The sequence below is a fragment of the Protopterus annectens genome, chromosome 7.part1 (assembly GCF_019279795.1).
Source record: "Protopterus annectens isolate FY-2018-M chromosome 7.part1, PAN1.0, whole genome shotgun sequence".
In the NCBI taxonomy this organism is placed as follows: domain Eukaryota; kingdom Metazoa; phylum Chordata; order Ceratodontiformes; family Protopteridae; genus Protopterus; species Protopterus annectens.
Genome location: NC_056740.1, coordinates 326,597,371 through 326,616,249, shown reverse-complemented (window position 1 = coordinate 326,616,249; position 18,879 = coordinate 326,597,371). Strand labels below are relative to the sequence as shown.

At 40.5% G+C, this 18,879-nt stretch overlaps 1 protein-coding gene across 1 annotated transcript in view; it reads right to left on the bottom strand.

Moving 5' to 3' along the window:
* The window catches only part of QARS1 (glutaminyl-tRNA synthetase 1), a 1,547,311-nt gene that overhangs the window by 76,146 nt on the left and 1,452,286 nt on the right, over positions 1–18,879 (bottom strand). The gene's annotated exons all lie outside the window — the stretch shown is intronic.

The following is an 18,879-nucleotide window of genomic DNA, read 5'->3' as shown; positions in this document are numbered from 1 at the left end:
GCCTTTGTACAAGGTGGTGGTGGGGGGGGGGGGGGGGTATCTTGCGTCTAACCTGCAGAGTGCCTAAGGGCTTGCACAGAGTCAGAATAGAATACTTAGTGGTGAGATTGAACTTGCTAGCTTTACTTATAATCGTATATTTAAAAAAAGTCAGCTGACATGAACTGCACACGCAACTGAAAATCTAGTACCCTGAAATAAGTGTGTTACAGGTCAAAATTTTTTTATGGCAGCAGTTGCTCTACTATAGGATCATCCTTGATTGGTCTTAGGTTAGGCACTATTAAAAGAAACTGTTAAATGGGTTAGCCCATTGGATAGACAATCCCTTTTCAGGGACAACCCAGGAGTAAAGACTGGTTAAGTAACTTGGTCTCAGAGTAACACATTTGTGTAGAAAGTGACTGTGGAAATCAGACCCACGACTGCTGTAGCATCAACAAAACTCAGCATTTGGGGATATCCATGAGCTCTGCTATGGATACATGCCACGACATAAGTGCACTTGTCCTTGGTGACTACCAGTTTGCCTAGGCACAAGCAAGCACTTACCTGTAAAAAAAGAAAGAGACGTCTAATATAAGAACATATACTTGCCCGAATTGCAGGGAGCTTCAAAAACAGTGTTGATGGAAGGACCACTCATTGGAAGGGAGTTTGTGGAACAGTATTCTCAGAACAACAAAGAGAGACTAATGTACATCAACTGATCACGAAGAATGTATCTCTCATATTTAGCTGCAAGTGCCCTCATTTATGGATTCTAGGTGGGCTGCATCCCAAGCAGTACCCATCAAGGTAGAAAGAGATAGAAATCTGCCAAAGGTTAGAGCTCAGACACCTATGTCATACAGAACCAACTTCACAAAGGCAGTCCAACTTGACAAATCACACTCAAAACAATAATAGGTGGTGAATCAGAGTACTAAGGACCATGAAACCACAGTTGCAGATGTCTGCAACAGAGATTTTCCTGCAGCAAGTAATGCTGGAAGATGGCAAATAAAAATACAGCAGGAAATCCACTTAGAAAACAGCTGTTTGGCATTTGAAAGCCCTTCCTTTCCTGGAGCAAAAGGACATTAAAAACTAGCTCTTCTTCTTAAACTCATGCACCCTGCTGGTACAAGGTCAGTGAGTTAAAAGCAGGCTCTACCATGTTTACTGCTGCCATGAAGAAAACCAACAGATGGAGGTATTAGTTCTTGGAAATCTCCATTAGAAGGAAGCATAAGACTTGTCCCTTAGAAATAACCTATCATTGTGAAACACCAGAAATGAGCCTGTACATAGACATACTGAAACTTTGAGATGCAAAGTACAGAGGTGATTATCACTAGCTAAAGGTTTTCCATGAAATGAATTCAATGTTGCTAAAAGAATATGTTTAAATGTCATCTCACAAACACACTTAACATTAAGGTCAAGTCTCACTGCAGGGGGAATGGGTTCCTCAATGTGGGACAGAGAGAGAGGCAGTACTCCCTTAAGGAAAAGCTTGACCATCCAAGTGCTGGAATACCCCTTCTTACCTCCACAAGTTCATAATCCAGACAACCACACAAACAACAGACACATTCACCATAACCATGGAATAACTACAACCCACAAAAGTGCAGGTTCCTGGGATACACCAGAATCACTTACAGCCTAGAACATTATATTGCTCCATTCAGACTGAGACCGTTTTCTTCTTGGAGGTATAGGCCTGCAGAGTGGAATGCTTCTCTGTAGTCTCGGTCACTTCTGAGAGCCTTGTTAGCAACTGCTGTGAAATAAGGAGGCTCTACATCTGGGGTGCAGTTTGCTGCACATGCTCCCACTCCCAACGATGGGGAACAAGTACGGATAACAATGTTTCCCGGAGACAGTACAGGCAATGCAAGAGCAAAAGTCTGGCATGACAATTTGATGGTCATACTGACGCTTCTTATGATGCTTAGGGGGGCAAAAAGAGAAGTGGTGGGATTTGGGAATGAGCAATCTTATGCATCGAGTGCATTATATCACAGAGTAAATCAGCTGAACATGTAGCTGCCCCCACATGCAGGATAAAAAAAAAAAACTGAATTCATGTGACAAGTACAAGACAACTTCTTTTTAGGATGCACAAATATGTACCAGAAACTGTAGATTCACTAATGAAGAACAATACTGCACTACTGTATCAGCTATTGTGCTCATGCAGTTAACAAATAGTTGCCTCAAAATCAAACGGGTAAAAAAAATCATGCAGGATCAGTAAAGCAAAGGATGATTCTTAATGAAGTCTAAACTACATTTTGCAATATTTTTTTAAATGATTTCACAATCATTCCTTTATTTGTGACTAAGGCATTGAACAACCCCATAAACCTGCCAAAACTCAAACAGCATAAAAAATTCGATTAGTAATGCATCTAATGTAACTCCAAATCTTTGACATCTCATTCAGCAGGTCCTCACACTTACAGCATTCCAAAAGCAGATGACCCTTACCACTGCCTAAGATTTACCTGCTGTTGAACAGCTGGCTGACCCTGCCCTTGTAATTCTCCTACTGTGGAGAAATGAACTTTCCAAAGAATGGCACAGATCCAGAATTCTTCAGTTCTTTTAATTAGTAGTGGATACAAATGACAAGGGAACTAAAGAAAAGTAAAAGTAAAAAAAAAAAGTAATAAAAAATCTGGTCAGATAGGAAAGGAGAGAGGGCAGAGAGACCTACTCGCTGAAATTCCCTCAGAGATCTAGTATTAGCTATTCACTATTGACTCCCTGAGCCAATCTCAGCCAGTACTTCCTTACAAGAATAATTCCCCAGCTGTTATCCAAAGAAAAAAGAAGTAAGGGAGCAGGTAAAGCAAGCCAGCACCACTGATGATGCCTGTTCAGATCCTGGTTAGATTTCTAGGCTGCAGGAACAATGACGACGACTAAGATGATGATGATAGTATTGCTTGGGAAGTCTGACCACCACTCCTACTACAACTACCAGACAACTCTAAAATTATTAGCATTGTTTTAATGGTACTAATGGCATCTAGAAACCAGACAGTAAGAGAGAGACCAGCAAAGGAGAAATCCACTTCCTTTGTGGTTCTGGTAAGCAGATGCTGGAATACACTATTTGCCTTACTGAAAGCAATGTATCAAAAGGCATCCATGTCTGCCTCTTCCACACAAGTCTGAGAAGCTCATACATCAAATGTTGATTTCTAAGCGGCATAGAAAAAACAGATATGGAAGGAATCGGAAGACAATCCACAGATAAAAGATTATAAGGTTCAGTCCTAAAGTACAGATGGAGCAAAACTAGCTCAACTCAGAGATTGAGGTTGACAGTAATGTTCCATATAGGTTTGCAACTAACACCAACTAGCCACAGCACAGATATTTACAGTGAAGATATTCTTTGGGGGAAAAAAGCACTGGAAACATGCATACCTTTAGTGGAGTGTCATCTGGCCACATATTTTTTTCCAAAGGGAAATCAGCCACTATGGGGGGCAAAATATAAACAGATTAGCAAACCACTTAGAAAAAGTTTGCTTGGTGACTGCCAGACGTTCCCTCTCCAGAAATTCTCCATTCCCTGAAGATCTCTTACAGCACATCATGCTTCAATTCCCATTCATATTCTGAGGAGCCTGTCCTGCTAAGGATGGCCACATGGATAAGGAGTGCCCCTGAAATGGGTCTGGGAATAAGGGATTACTGCCTACTGACTCAAGCCCACAGAACTTCGCATCTTCCAAATCTCAAAGAAGGAAAGCATGAGGTCTGCCCTGCTTGTCCAAAGGAGAAAGTAAGGATGTCAAGATCAATACAGAAATGGAAGGGACACTGCTTAAGAGATTAGTGATCAAGCTGGACTGTTCTCATCTTCAGAAAACTAAATTACACAATCAGTTTTTGAGGGGACTATGTCCCCCTTGTAATCCAAGAAAGGGAAGGAAGAAAGACAGGTTCTGCACACTGGCTTCAAGGCAACTGATGTGAATGTTTCCACCATCATCTTGGGAAGATCTTTGGAAAGGGTCTGACATAATGGGATGTAGAGATGAGCACCCTGCATATCTGAGATGCAAAACAAACCTCCTTTGTGCAAGACAGAAGCAACTGAAGTATCAGCATTTTGAAATGTTTGTACTGCATAAAATAACTGAACCTTTTGAGATTCAGTACAGGCCAAAGGCTCCTAGTCCTTTTGGAGACGGAAAAGAAATGGGAGTAGAATCTTTCAAGGAAATTAACATGACTGCCCTTCAACATAAAAAGGACTGAATCTCCTGCTCCAGAAGTGTGTGCTTGGGGGGGAACTGAAATTACCATGGTGAGGAATTGGGCAAGGGAACAATAAGTGAGAGTGTGCCTCTGGCTCTTGGTGCTGGAGGACTAAAGCATCTAATGCTGGTATTTCTTCAAGCTATTACATGGAGGAAGAAGCTGCCCTCAGCATGTCTCCATGCTGAATCAGCATGCAGTGGGCGCACACAGGCAGTCAAAAGATTTTACTGGGATCCCTCAGGAGTGCTCATAGTGGACATGGATTTTTGGCCTGCTGGGATTGGCACAGTTCTAGAGAAGGCATTTCATTTTCTCTCTCACGTTTTGGTTTACACCCTGGCAGCACATGGGGTTTTGGTATCCCATTCAGTTGATATATGCAAGCAAGCTCCTGCTCTCTCCTGTTTAACTCAGCGTAGATTTTGAACATCCTTGATAAACAGTTCGGACCCCAAGTGAGAAATTCAACATTCTGGTTTGTACCTCATGGGGAAATCCCTGAAGAATGCAACCAAATATAGTGGTAAAGAATGACCCTGAGTATTGTACAACTGTATACAAAAGTTGGTGACTGTATGATGACCAGATGCAAATTTTGCAAATGTATGTAGCAGAGGTCATTTTAGACAGTATCACATTTTTAGGGTTTACAATGGACGTACTTCAATACATAACTTTAGGCAGCAGCAAAGATTTTAGTATTCGGTTCTTTGATTCTAGTTAATTCTATTAAAGGCTCACACTTTTCTTTTGCTATGATGCACAAAGTTCAGTTTGTGTTTGACAGTTACCACCAAATAATGCCATACTTCTATGACTTCAATAAGTCCTGCTTCCAAAACTACTGAAATCAATAGTGTTGGAGATCACTAATGCATTCAGTTATCTGGGGGCATGTATTTTTTACCAAAAATTAAACTTTTATCATCATACAGAAATTGCAAGAGCAAAAAATAATGTTACCCTTCTAAGCATGGATAATTTTGACTCTAAGGTAGAAAATATATTGGAAAAGGAATACTACTTTTACATCTTGAATATGAACTCTCCCTTTTGCTTCACAGAAAAAATGTTTCCCTTACAAATAACTTCTAACAAAAGCCAATGCCTTCCTATTGAATAGAGTGTGAAACCCTGCACCTGTACTCCCTTCTTTATAAAATGGTTAAACTGATTCCACTTCCCTTTCTTTGACAATCAGACCTTCAGTTTGGCACTGCTTGCAAACCCTACCCGATTTTCAAGAGACAAAGGAAGCATCTGTTAAAAAATGCAAAATGCACATGCTTCCAGGACAATATTCCTTATAAACTCTCTTCTACATTTTCTACTTCAAAACATATACTTACAATGGTACTAATACATACAAATACTACTGAAAATGTTCATACAGTATGTTTTTTCAATCCTAAATTCGATATGATAAATTTATACCTTCCACAGCTGAAGCTTATTTCACTCACATTTCTAGATTTATGTTTTATATACCGTATGCGCTATTTTACAAATATTTTCTTGATATTTTCTGCTCTGATACTTCACCCGAATTGTTTATTATGATACAGATCATAACCGACTTATTGTGTGTTCCAGACATGGAAGCCCAGAAACTCACTTAAATGGGAAAGCTCTCCAGGTAAATTTTGGCAGGCAAGTGGAGAACAAATAATAAGCTGGGTATGATTGTCGAGACCAAACTGTAACTCTTTGTAGTGAATGGAGCTTTACCTGCTCTATGTAGGACTCATCACAGAAAAAGTGTAGGAGTGTGAAGTGTTTGACCAGCTTTCAATGCCTTTGAAAGCCAGAACACGCAGTATTGCCAAACAGCAGGCAGAAACAAAATTTACTCCCTGAAGAATGAACAGCTTTAAAATCTTTTAGGTACTTCATTATACTGTGCATTTTTATTTACAAGTATAGTAGAATAAAACATTTAACAGCTTTTAAAGCTGTTTTAGTTTCTTAACATAGTTTAGGTTCATAGGTAGGTAACTAAGCTATTGGTACCAAAAAGGTATCCTGGCTTTTGTCACCCAGGAAAATTATTTTCCTTTGCCCCTGTAGAGCAGAGCCACAGAAGTGATCCCCGGGCTGAATTTCCTATTTCTCATCCAATCATCAAGATTTTTCTTGACGTGTGCTAATGAGGAACATTGTTTGATATAGACAGGTAGTTTGTTCCAGAGTATGGGAAGTCTCTGGGACAGGAATTTATCCCTCCAGCATGTTTTGTTTATTGTGGTGACAAGGTTTAGGTCCCTAGAGCATGTAGCTTGGAGGGACAAGGATTTCTTTAAGTGGAGTCCAACAGCTCTGGGTTTGACATAGCTTTGTATGTTAGGCAGAGATTGCCTCTGAGTAGGCGATATGCAATGGAGTAAAGCTGGAGTTTTTTGAGACGGTTTGTGTAGGGGGCATCTGTTTGAGGCCAGTAATCCTCTTTGTGAGGTATTTCTGCAGCCTTTCCAGTTGTTGTAGATGTCTTGTGAGGTACATACCAAAAGGGGGGTTGTACTCTATAATGGGTCTAATGAGTGACGAGTAGAGGGGAACGATGACCGCTTTTTTCCTGGATGAGAAACCTTTTTCTGATGAGGTGTGCCATGTAGAAGGATTTCCTGACTACTGTGGTGATGCGATTATCAAAGGAGAGACTACTGTCCACCTGTGTCCCAAGGTCTCATCATACTTTCGGTGTTAAGTAGACTACCGCCTTTGTAGTAGTTCATGGGTACAGAGTTTTTACCAAAGGGGATGACAATGCACTTTTTGGAACTGAGCTTGAGGCCATAGCTTTGACACCAGGCATCTGTCTCAGTGAGGCCCTTTTGTAGGATGTCCACATCGTTAGGAGTTTCGATTATGGCTCCTAGTTTGCAGTCATCTGCGAACATTGTTAGCCAAAGACCTTCTGTGTTAGCCTGTACTTCAGAGAAGTAGATATCAAACAGGAGAGGACCCAAGACTGAACCCTGTGGTACTCCACTTGTCTGAGGTCGGATCTGGAGTCTGCTACTTTCACAGTGTGGGTTCTGTCAGTGAGCCAGCTGGCAACCCATTTTGTGACATAGCGATTTATACCTAGTTTAGTGAGTTTATCTATAATTCGAGAGTGGGGGATGGTTTTGAAAGCCTTGGTGAGATCTAGTTAGGCTGTGTGAACCACCTTACCCTCTTCTATGGTTTTGGTGACTGCTTCAAAGAAGTCTGTCAGGTTTAGGAGACATGATCTGCCTTTTACAAAGCCGAACTGGGTGGGGTCCAGAGTTTGGAGATTACCAATGTCATTGTTTATAAGTTCCCTGATGATATGTTCCATGACCTTGCAGACCAGACTCGTCAAGCTAATGGGGCAGTAGTTCCCGGGGTTCATGATGGCTCCCCCTTTGTGGAGTGGGATAACCGTTGATGTGCGCCATTCAGTGGGCACAAAGCCTGAGGTGAGGCTATGATTGAACATGGTACTTAGGTGGGGTGCTAGTTCGTTCTGTAGTTCATGTAAAACGCAGCTTGGGATGCTGTCAGGTCCCATGGATGCTGTGTTCTTGGCTTTGGAAAGTGTGGTTTTTACCTGTGCAGCCGTGATTACAGGAATTTTGCATTCTTCCGGTACAGAGATGGGCCCTTTAGGGGGTGAGAGGGGGGTAAAGTTAGCACTGAACCTATCTGCCAGGATGTTGGGAATATCAGTTGGTTCTGTATATTTAGTGCCATTGTGCTGAAACTTGAGCACATCTGAGTGTTGCCATTGAGATTCTGGATACAGCTCTAGAATGCTTTGTGGTGGTCTTTAGAATCAGTGGTGATTTTGTTTTTTTAACTAGTTTTGGAGAACTTTATGAGGGATCTCAGCTTCTTACTGAGGCTGACCAGGGAGTTCCTTCACTCATGGGATTTTACTCTTTTTTGCAACAGTTTCTTTCTTCTGTTGTAGAGTTTGTTCATGGCAGGGGACCACCAGATTGGGTTCCTTTTTTAGAGGATAGCATCTGGGTTCTGTTAGGGATAGCATAATCCATGCACTTGTGCAAGTGCTTATAAAGTGCATCGGTGTAGGATTCAACAGTCGTACCTCTATTGTCTGTCTGCATGGGTGTCGTGAAGTTTGCCACGTCTGTCTTAAGAAGCGTGAAGTTGGCTTTGGAGAAATTTTTTATAGTGGTTTCCCTAATGGGGGAGTGGGGGTGGGATGTGGATGTCTAGGGTGATTAGCTTGTGGTTAGATCTGACCAACGAGGAATTGACCTCTGGTGTGGAACACCGGTCGCCCATGTTGGTAATGACAAGATCTAGGATATTGCTGCCCCTGGTTGGGGTGTGGATAAGTTGATCCAAGGCACTGGAATTTATGAATTCCAGAAAACATTGAGCAAAAGAGTTGGTAGTTGAGTAGTTTTCCCAGTTAATGGTGGGGTAGTTGAAATCACCCATTATTAGGGTGTTGGGTTGTATCCTAATATTTTACAGTGTATCAAGAATTGAGCAGTGGGAATCCTGGGGCATGGTGGGGGATCTGTAGCAAGCTACAATTTGGATTGCGGTCTTGTCCAGAGTTAGTTGCACTTGGATAATCTCAGATGCATCATGCTGAGCAACTAGCCTGGAGGTGTGGATATCCTTAATGAATATGGACACACCTCCGCCTTTAGTATTTCGGTACAGGTTAGGTGGCCAAAAGGTGTGGTATGAATTACAGCCTGGTAATGCAGGAGTGCTCTCTGGAGCCTTGAACCAGGTCTTTGTCACTGCACAGATGTCGATATTCTCCATTTTAAGGAGTGCCTCGAGTGAGTGAGTGCATTTTGAGGTTTAGACTTGTAGCACTGAGTAGCATTACCCTCAGATTTTGCTTGCTTGTACCTGTTACGGTGGTGAATTTGTCATTTGAGCTTTGCCTAAAAAAGGCGCTATAGGGGGTGGCAAGAGCCTTAGCCAGTATCCGGAATCCCAAGGGCGACAGGTGTAGGCCATCTCTGGCAAAGCATCATGGTCTGTCGATCATGTCATCCTAGGCAGACAGATAATGGATCCCCTTAGAATGACACCAGAAGCTTAGTCAATTGTTGAAGTCAATCATTATTTGTGGTGCTTAACAAGGCTGTTTTTTCACCTGTTTATGAACTGCAATTATGGCATTCCATACACATTTCTTTAATATGTACTCCTAGGGTGGGCTTGAAAAACGAACATTTGGATCACTACTGTACTCTAGTTAATCAATACAAGCAAATACCTTTCTTCCAGGACAGCTGCAGATTGCTGGGAAGATAGCAAGGCTGAAAGTTACCTAGTCATGGCCCTAGTTTCCTTAACACCTTTTTCCAATATACTTGTAGGTTTGAGGTTAGAAACCAGCTCTTCAGTTAGTATACTGCTACTGGAAGTAACTGGTGGATGGACGAAGGTTCTAATTGGCTGTAATGATTTTTTGGAATGGAAGAAGTCTACAGATCTGCTAGCTGTATCTTCTGATGAGAGGAGGTCAATGATATAAAATTGTGACTTCAGTTACCAAAAAGCTTGTTTACTGATTTCCAGAATTCTGAAGGATTATTACAGTTTAGTTGTTGTAAGTTGCATAAATAGTGCTGCTTTGCTTTAGGAGATTCTGCCATCAGTTTTTGGGGTACTGCTGCCATGCTTCAACTGCTTCTGGCATAATTTTCCTTAAAATGTACTTTATACAAGGAGTTATTTCTCACCCACATTTTCAGAAGTGGTGCATACCTGCTGAGCTATTTCCAAATACAGCAGTTCAAGATTGTCAGTGCTGTTATTGTGCCCTGTGCAATGTTTGTACATTTCCAGTCAACTTAGTTTAGTTTTCCCACTTTGGTGTCATATGAGATTTTTTATACTTCTTACTGCAAATGATTTGGGGGTGTTTTTGTTGGTTTGTGCTTCCACAAGGAGTAAGTAGATTACATGGTCACTGAAATGGTTTGGGAGGGGCCACTATAACACTGCATTTGCCTAGTTAAGATCCAACTCAGCAGATATACTGCTCGATTGTACGTCCCCCCTATGGGGAGTTGTTATAAGATGGATGAATCACTAAGATGCAATATCCAAAGTAATCTCATTGATGTATTAACTGCTCCATGGAATGTTAGGATCTCTTAACAGATGGAGCTCATATTTACTGATGCTGCAGAATCATGCTATGATAGGAGGGAGCAATTTCCTTGCACTCTTTCGGTTTAGATAATGCATCCAATGTGTAACCCTTTAGCATTTACAACAGTAATTATTAACAACACAGCTTCTTTGCTGGTAATAGCTGGAGGCTGATATGGATGGAACTTAGGCTTGGTGACTTCACAAGCTATTAGTCCTCTGCCAGACCTTTCCTTCTGGTAGTCTTTTCTGAAAATTGCAGAATATCTTTTAATTATTGTTTCAGTCAAAATTCAGAAACAGACAAGATGCGAGGATTGGCTGTACTTACCTTTCCTGTATTTGAGGTATTCTGTTGCAACAAAAACCTGATCACTCACTCCCTAACCCTAAAATCAACTTCAAGAACTAAACCTATCAAAAAATACTAGTGACTGCTCTAAGAGGCAAGGGAGAAAGAATCTCACAAATCCTATGCTAACTTCTTTAAAAAAAGGAATTACCCAAGTGGGCCAAAAGACAGAGCTGCAAACAAGAATGGTGGAAAACTAAATCTGTAGAGTTGACAGAGGAGCGGGGATGGGGAATGTAAGGAAAGCAAAGTCCCACATGCTGAATCCAGACAAGAGCAGACATCGGATACTATGGTTCAGTGTGACAGTACAGTACAGATTTAGCCTTTAGCCCTTGTTTTTTTTTTTTACTTGGAGTTTTTAGTGGACTTTACAAGACTCAAAGAAGCAATATTTCCTTATAAATTCACATATATTCCAAAGGCCAGTGAGTCTCATGACCATTCTCATCTTACCAGTACCCTCCCTCAGGAGGGCCATATATTGGTGAGTCCTGAAGTAGTTTTCTGAATAGCCATGCAGTCATCTGTTTTGTTTAAACAAAGATAGTGAATCACAATGCAAAACATAGATGGGAAGTTTTTCCAAAGGTTTGGGAGGTGCTGGCTTATAAACTCGTCCCTTCATTATGTTTTATTTAGCTGTTGGTGAAGATTTAGGTCCCTGGTTTTACTACTGGTGGAGATCTTGGACTTGTTGAAAAACGTGAGATCCAGGACAGCTGGGTCTCTAACGGTGTGGTAATCAAGACAGAGATCTCCTCTCAAAAGTCTGTAAGACACTGACTAAGGGACAGAATTTACAGTCTTTCTTGATAGCTCAAGCACTTTAGGCTTGTGACCTTTTTTGTTAGGAACCATTAGGGTCTTTCTAATTGTTTGATATATTTAGTGAGATGCATCCCAAAGGGGCACTCTCAATAACTGCCCTGATCTATCTATACTGCATATAAGAGAGTGATTTCCTATTTAGACCATGATGATATTCCTTTATCCCCTTTTCAGGGGTGACCTGGGAGCAATGTCTGGTTAAGTGACTTGTTCAAAGTCACATAGGAGGTAAGTGAGGACAAAGAATAAAAAGCCCTGTACCACTGGAACTACTGCTTGCAACCTTAACCTTTGCACCAATTATCAGATCTGCAGATAATGGTCAAAGAGGCAGCTATCAACCCAAGTACCTAGGCCATAACAACATTTTCATTTTGAAGAGTTATGCTGTCTAGATAATATGATGAGAGAAGGGGGTTGTCTACCGAATTTGTGACATTAACTTTTTAGCATTTAGTTTGCGCTCACTAGGACAAATTCATTATGGAGGGCTTGGATATCATAAGCTGATTCTGAATATTCCAAGTTTGCATTCGTCTGCAAACTTTGTTAGCCAGAGGTCTTAGCTCTCTGTTTGGAGAGCTGAGAATTAAATTCCAAAAAGGAGAGGTCCTATCAAAAGAGCCATGAGAGTTACCGTTGGTCTTTTTCAAACTTTCTGATGAAGCAGCTGCAACTCTCACTGTGTGGGTTCTATCTTTCAGCCAGTTTGCTGTCCATCTTACCATATATGGTTTGATTTTTTTAAAGCAGTTAGCTTTTGTAAGATGTCATGTTGGGAAATGGTATTAAAGGCCTTTATATGTCAAGATATGCCGCAAGCACTGCATGGCCACCACCTAGAGCCTTTATAACTCTTTCAAAATAATTACCAGATTAAATAGCTGCTCTTCTATCTGCTTTCAGAGCTGACAAACTACTAATGGAAATCTTGTAGCTTACTCCTGGTGTTTGTGTTGCCTTTAGTAAACCCTGTCAATATGTTTCCGCATACTATACAAATTTCAGATAGGATTTAGAAAAGGTCTATACAGTGACAACAGGAACAGATGCAAAAATTAAAAGGGTACAAATCATTAATTTACTACATTCACCAGGTCCAGCATTTTGGGGTTTAAAGATCATTATGACTTTTATTCCGTGGTGGTGCAGCAGTAGCTTTGCTGCCTCACAGCAAGAGGTTCTCCCGTTCGATTCTCAGCTACTGTGCGGGGAATGCCTTCTGTGTGGAGTCTGCATGTCCTCCCCACGGGTCGAGTGGCGTTCCAAAAGACATGCGTGAATGGGCGTGCCTTCGTTGAAGGTTGGGCATCGAGCTGGCAACTCGACACCGTGAAAATCTACTGCCAATCATTAGTGGACCGGAGTTCTGCTGTGGCAACCCCTAACCGGGAAAAGCCGAAAGACAACAACATGACTTTTAAAAACATATGTATATTAAAGTATTAAAATAAGAATACATTTTATGTATCAATCTTTGTATGTTTTTAACTTTACAAAAATATATAAAATATGTGTGTGTGTGTATATAAATATATATATATATTTTTTCCCCCTCACTTTGATTACTAACAATAGTGACAAATTGCTGCAATACCTGTTTAAGGAATTATGTGCAATGACTGGTTCTTGGTTTACTTTTAAGAGGGAAGTTTAAAGTAGGATTTTATCTGATGAAGCTCCGTTACACTGATTAAATGAATGAAAGCACTAACAAACACTTTCGTGATTCATGGTGTTCTTTTTGTGACTCTTCTAGCAGCTTGAGTCATTTGTGTAAGACTTTTTTGATAAGCCACAAAGCAGTATAGAAAATGAAGTTATTTATATCACTCAGGATCACCCATTACCAACAGTTCAAAAAATAGATGCAAGAAAACCAGATACAGTAGCCTTGATCACTGAAAGTGACTACAGTGTCTTACATAGAGAGAGACAAAGTCATAAAATATCAGGATTTGCAGAAAGAAATAAGGGCAGTGTGGAAGAAGGATACCGAGACAGTTCTAACAGTAGTAGGAGCAACGGGTTTTATGAAAAATAATTTACAATTGTGCTTAGATATGTTATCGATATATGTAATGCTGTACGAATTGCAAGAGGAGTCATTACTGGGCACACCGCAGGTGCTAACTTCACGAACTTTAATCATACTTTGACTTAGGAATGGGGGTCTATTCCCATCATGGTATCAGAAACCCAAAAGACTTGGAGAAATTAAATTCAGAATAGGAGGCCCCATTATGAACAAGATCTGAGTAATGTATGCTATTTTTTTCTAACACAGATAAATAATTATCTATAATTATCTTTGGCTTCAGAGGCTAGCCTAAGTTTGTGGGCTCCTTTAGTGGATCTGATAATTTTCTTACTTTTTTTTTGTAATGCTTTTGCTATTATCCTTAAGAATATTGGTTTTGGAACTACTGAATAATTATAGGAGTTTCTTTCTTGTGTTATATAGTTTACTTATGGTGGTGGATTGTTTTTGAATTTCCATGGCACTTGGTTCTAGTAAAGATGACTAGCTCAATGCACTTTTCTAAATGGGTGTGGAATTTTTTAGTGAATCTTTCTGCTGTATTCAGCTCTGCAAAAGTGCATTGTGCCATTTTGTCACATAGTAGGTTGAGGCTGGTATGTTTGTAGTCCTTAAATTAAACTGGGTTCACTGTAGGAGTTTTTGGGAGATTTAAAGGTCAGACTAAATTTTTTTCCAACACAAATTTATTAGTAAACAAAAGGTCCAAGATTTTTAATTACGTAATGAATGCACTGACCATTTTACATTAAAGCATTATCGTTTATAATAATTTATGCAATTATTTTAGAGAGAATATCTCCCTCCCCCTGCTTTAAACAAAACTACTCTTTCTTTTACTTCCTAATTGGCAAAACCTTTCTCCACCAACTATCCCCATTATGGAGCCCTCTCTCTCTAATCGTTAGATTATCTGGTCTAGCCTTAACCCACACTCTAGACACAAAGACAAATAACTTTATTAAACCATGTTTTTTTCCTCTGGGACATATTTAAGATTTCCAATCTGTAGCATTCATTTTCTTACCTTGCATTCTTTTACTGATTGTTTTTCTTTAGAGTTCACTTTTGTGGGGTCATCCCCCTCTATTCTGCCCAAGTGTCCCCTACCCTACCCCCAATTTCCAACCACCTCTACTTACTCTAAATTTATATTCCAACTCTAATTTGCCCCTCACGTTCTACTCCACCTCCTCTTCTTTTCTCCTTTCAAACAACACAGTCTTCAGTCCTACCTCTCCTCCTCTAACTACTTAGTTCTACCAAATGAAACTCTCTCTAAGCCACAACTACACTCTCCTGCCCATCTTGCATCTCCCACAACACTTTAACCCCTCACACTAAATCACAAATACTTAATTCTCCATTTCCCTAACCAATTCCCTCCCCTCGCCTCCTTTATTGACACTTCCACCACACAGCTGGTTACCTTTCTTCCCTTCTTAAAATCTCCAACTTCCACCACTTATACTCCCTCACCCTCCTCAAGCATGCTTCTCATCTACATCTCCACTCCTCTCCTTATACTACACTCTCTCACTTCTCCTCCTATCAAACTGAATTATCTCCTATAAATTTACCTCCTACTCTTACTCACCTATAAGACACTTGGAAATTCCCTACACTATCTCCATAACATCAGATCTATTTAACCCATTCCTACGCAAGATCAACCTAGTCCTCCACCCATCACACTCCCTCAAAGCTAAGCCTAAATACTATATCTGCAGCTCTAAGATTCACACCCTATTACACATCACCAAAAGTATATTCTTATCAGGGGATATTCACCCCAACCCTGACCCACTCTCCTCCCCTCTCAGACCACTATTCACACCCCCCCACCTCACCTCAAGTTTTCTACCAAAATCTTAACCATGTACTCACTGAATATTCACAGCCTTCTCAACAAAATAGTGAATTTCATGCCTGGATTGCTCATTACTCACCCATCTTAATTATGACAGAAACTTGACTTAAACCCCATATCACTGACTATGTAAAACTTCCCCTTGGTTACAATATCTTCCACTTGGGCAGGGTCCACAAAAAAGGAGGTGGTGTAACTATAATCTCTTCTGACCAACTTAACTTATCCCCTCTCCATTCCTCTCTCCAACTTTCACCCTGCTGAACTCTTAATAGTAAACTGCAAACTAAACAATCACAAAAAAATAGCAATTACTGCATTATATACCCTTCCCAGGTAATAACGTCCCCATTCTTGAACATATTCTCTACTGGATCACTCACATTTCATATGAAATAATAATGCTGGGTGATGTCAACAATTATTAGCAAACCTTGTCCACTGATTCCCCTAACTCTAGTATTAATCTCCACAGCTTCACATAACTTATTTCAGCCTATATAGGAAACCTACCAGCTCCAGCTCTATCCTAGATTGGATCCTAGTATCCAATCCAAACTTGTACCACAACCCTAAAACTCTGCCTGATTCTTTAGGTGACCACCTTCCCATATGCATTTAAAGGTACAGCCCTCAACAAATTAGACTACAAAAATACAAAGAGCACTGCAGTCTCACTAATTTCAACAGACGTTCCCATAAATTGGTCCTTCCTCTTAAACCTACCCCTTGAGGATGCAGTACACACATTTAAGAGCATTTTCCTTGACATTCTCAATTCTCTTGCTCCCATTAGGAAAATTAGAGTGAAATCCCTCTTCATACATTGGCCTTCTCAATCTACCTGCTCTCTTATGCACAAGAGGGATAATGCTTGGAAAACTGCTTAAGATCTAAATCTGCCATCCATCTCCAAACCTATAAAGAAGTCAGAAACCTCACTAAAAACATATCATAATGATAAAAAAAAACTTCTACCTAAAGCCTCAAACAAACCCTCATAACAATCCTAAAACATTCTGGAACACACCTAAGATTTTCTACCCAGGTAGCTTCAGTACACCTAACCCTTGCCGTAACAACTCTCCGTCACTAGATGGGTTGCTAACTGGCTCACAAACAAAGCACACACAGTCAAAATTGGGGATGCCAACTCTATTAGCAGAACTGTTACCTGTGGTGTTCCACAAGGATCTCCACCTGGCCCCCTACTGTCTGGTTTCTCTTTTTCAGAATTCCTGGCAAAAACAGATGACCTATGGTTTATCAAATTTGCTTCATCGAACTCCCCAAAGATGTCAATATACTACAAAATGGGCTTACACAGACAAGTGATTGATGTCAAAGCCATGGACTTAAACTAAACGCAAAAAAAAAAAGCAGCATCATCATCCCTTTTGGCAAAGAAGAAAGCCCTGCTAATTACAACATTAATATCCCCCTAAGTTCAAACCCAGTAGTGAGCGATTTAGGAACACAAGTTGACAGCAACCTTAACTTTAATCATCAGGTGTCCACACTAGTAAGAAAGGCATTCTACACTGCACACCTCATAAGCATAGCATCCAAGGCTAAGGATGTTATAATTTCCCTGTACTCGGCTTTCATCACACCAATAATAGAGTACAATACTTTCTTCTGTATGCACCTCACCAGACATCTGCAGCAACTGGAGGCACCTCAGAGGTTTCTCATCAAGAAAATTCAGGGCCTACAACACATGACCTAAATGGACAAACTGAAGGCCCTATCACTTTACTCAGTACCTTACAGACTGCTTAGAGGTGACGTTTATGTGGCCTACAGAGCAGTCTCAGACCCTGCCTTGATGAAGTTGCTGCACATCTGCAAATCCAATGGGACAAGATTCACTCACACTAGGGATCTTAACCTAGCCTGCGATATTAACAGGACATGCTGGAGAGAGAGGTTGCCACTCCTCTGGAACAAACTCACAATTCATGTAAAACAGAGCTTCTCAATGACCCTATTTAAGCGTAACCTGGAGAATTAGATAGGAAAATGTAAATTTATACCAGGATTTTACCTATGTCCCTCTTTGACAGGGGCAGTGCTGAGCTTAGATTTGTGCACAGACTTTAGATCTTGGTCCATAAGGGAATAAGGGTGTAACAAGGCTAGGCTTGTAGAGGCCTTAGGGCCAATAGCCTAGTAACGTCCTATGATCCTGAGCTAAAGAAAGATTTGGCTCAGGATTAGTGTCTTACCTGCATCTGTAAAATGCCTGGAGAGTTCTGACATTCCTCTTTGCATATCCGTCAGCATTCTACGTCTCAAGTCATTCATTCCCACATGCACCACTAACATGCATCACAGTCATATCTGTCAAAAGTTAAGGCCCTTGTAACATCAGAGATCCAAGCACCTAAAAGACAACTCACTGTAACCCTCTCCTCATCCAGCCTTGTGAGTGACAAGTTAGTGGACCTGATAACAGAGTCGCCTATCACTAGAACATTTTTATTGCTGCCGTGGTTCAAAGTGACAGATTTGGAGTGTTTTTGCTCTTGGTGACAATTTGTTGGAGGTATGCATGGGTGGCCTGATTTTTGCTGAGACTTGATCTTATTTCTAGGAGACTTGTAGTGATTGTTGTACAGCCTCAGCATAAGACATCTTGATGTGATTACAGAAGCAATGTGGTGGAGGTGTACGAAGCTCAAAGAAAAAAAATGTAATTGTGAAAGAGAAGCCTCAGGATTCGATATTACACCTCTCACAGCTAGAATTATTAGTGCTGCATATAAGTTAATTACCTGTGAGCAAAAGGAAGTTTTGTAATACATGAAGGACTAAAAGGCTGGCAATAGAAGATGACCTTTCATTTTGTCCACTTCTTTGGTGTTTAGAAGAGTAGGAAAATGTACCAAAGGGGAGGAACTTCCCAATTCGATCCCCTGGTGCTCACTAATATGAGCATGACATGACACTGGGAGGAGTCACCAAAGACAAACTTAGAGAAGGGCAAGCAACTCTAGAATTCCATAGTTTATAAAAGATCAAGATGTACTGACTTGGTAGACACACTATATTCTGGCTTTAATAAATATAGTGGGAAGGGCAAATGTATTTAGCTATCTTACGGAGAAAGTCTTCTCTGAATAATACTTAGGTGATAACTCATGACAGCCAATAAACAAAAATAATGAGGGGGATTACTTTGCCAAATTATTTTCCTGGATCTGCATATGTCTAGAAATTTTTGCATGAGAATTTTTGGTGACTGCTAAATGTTCTTAAATCTAAATGGTAAATAAACTTCAACTATCTATCTTCAGTAAGTGGTAGCAGAAAAAAATCAATCTAGCCGAAAGAGTTTTTTTGATGACTGACTGTTCAAAACCTTTTTCTTTCACAGCCAGCTCAAAGACTCAT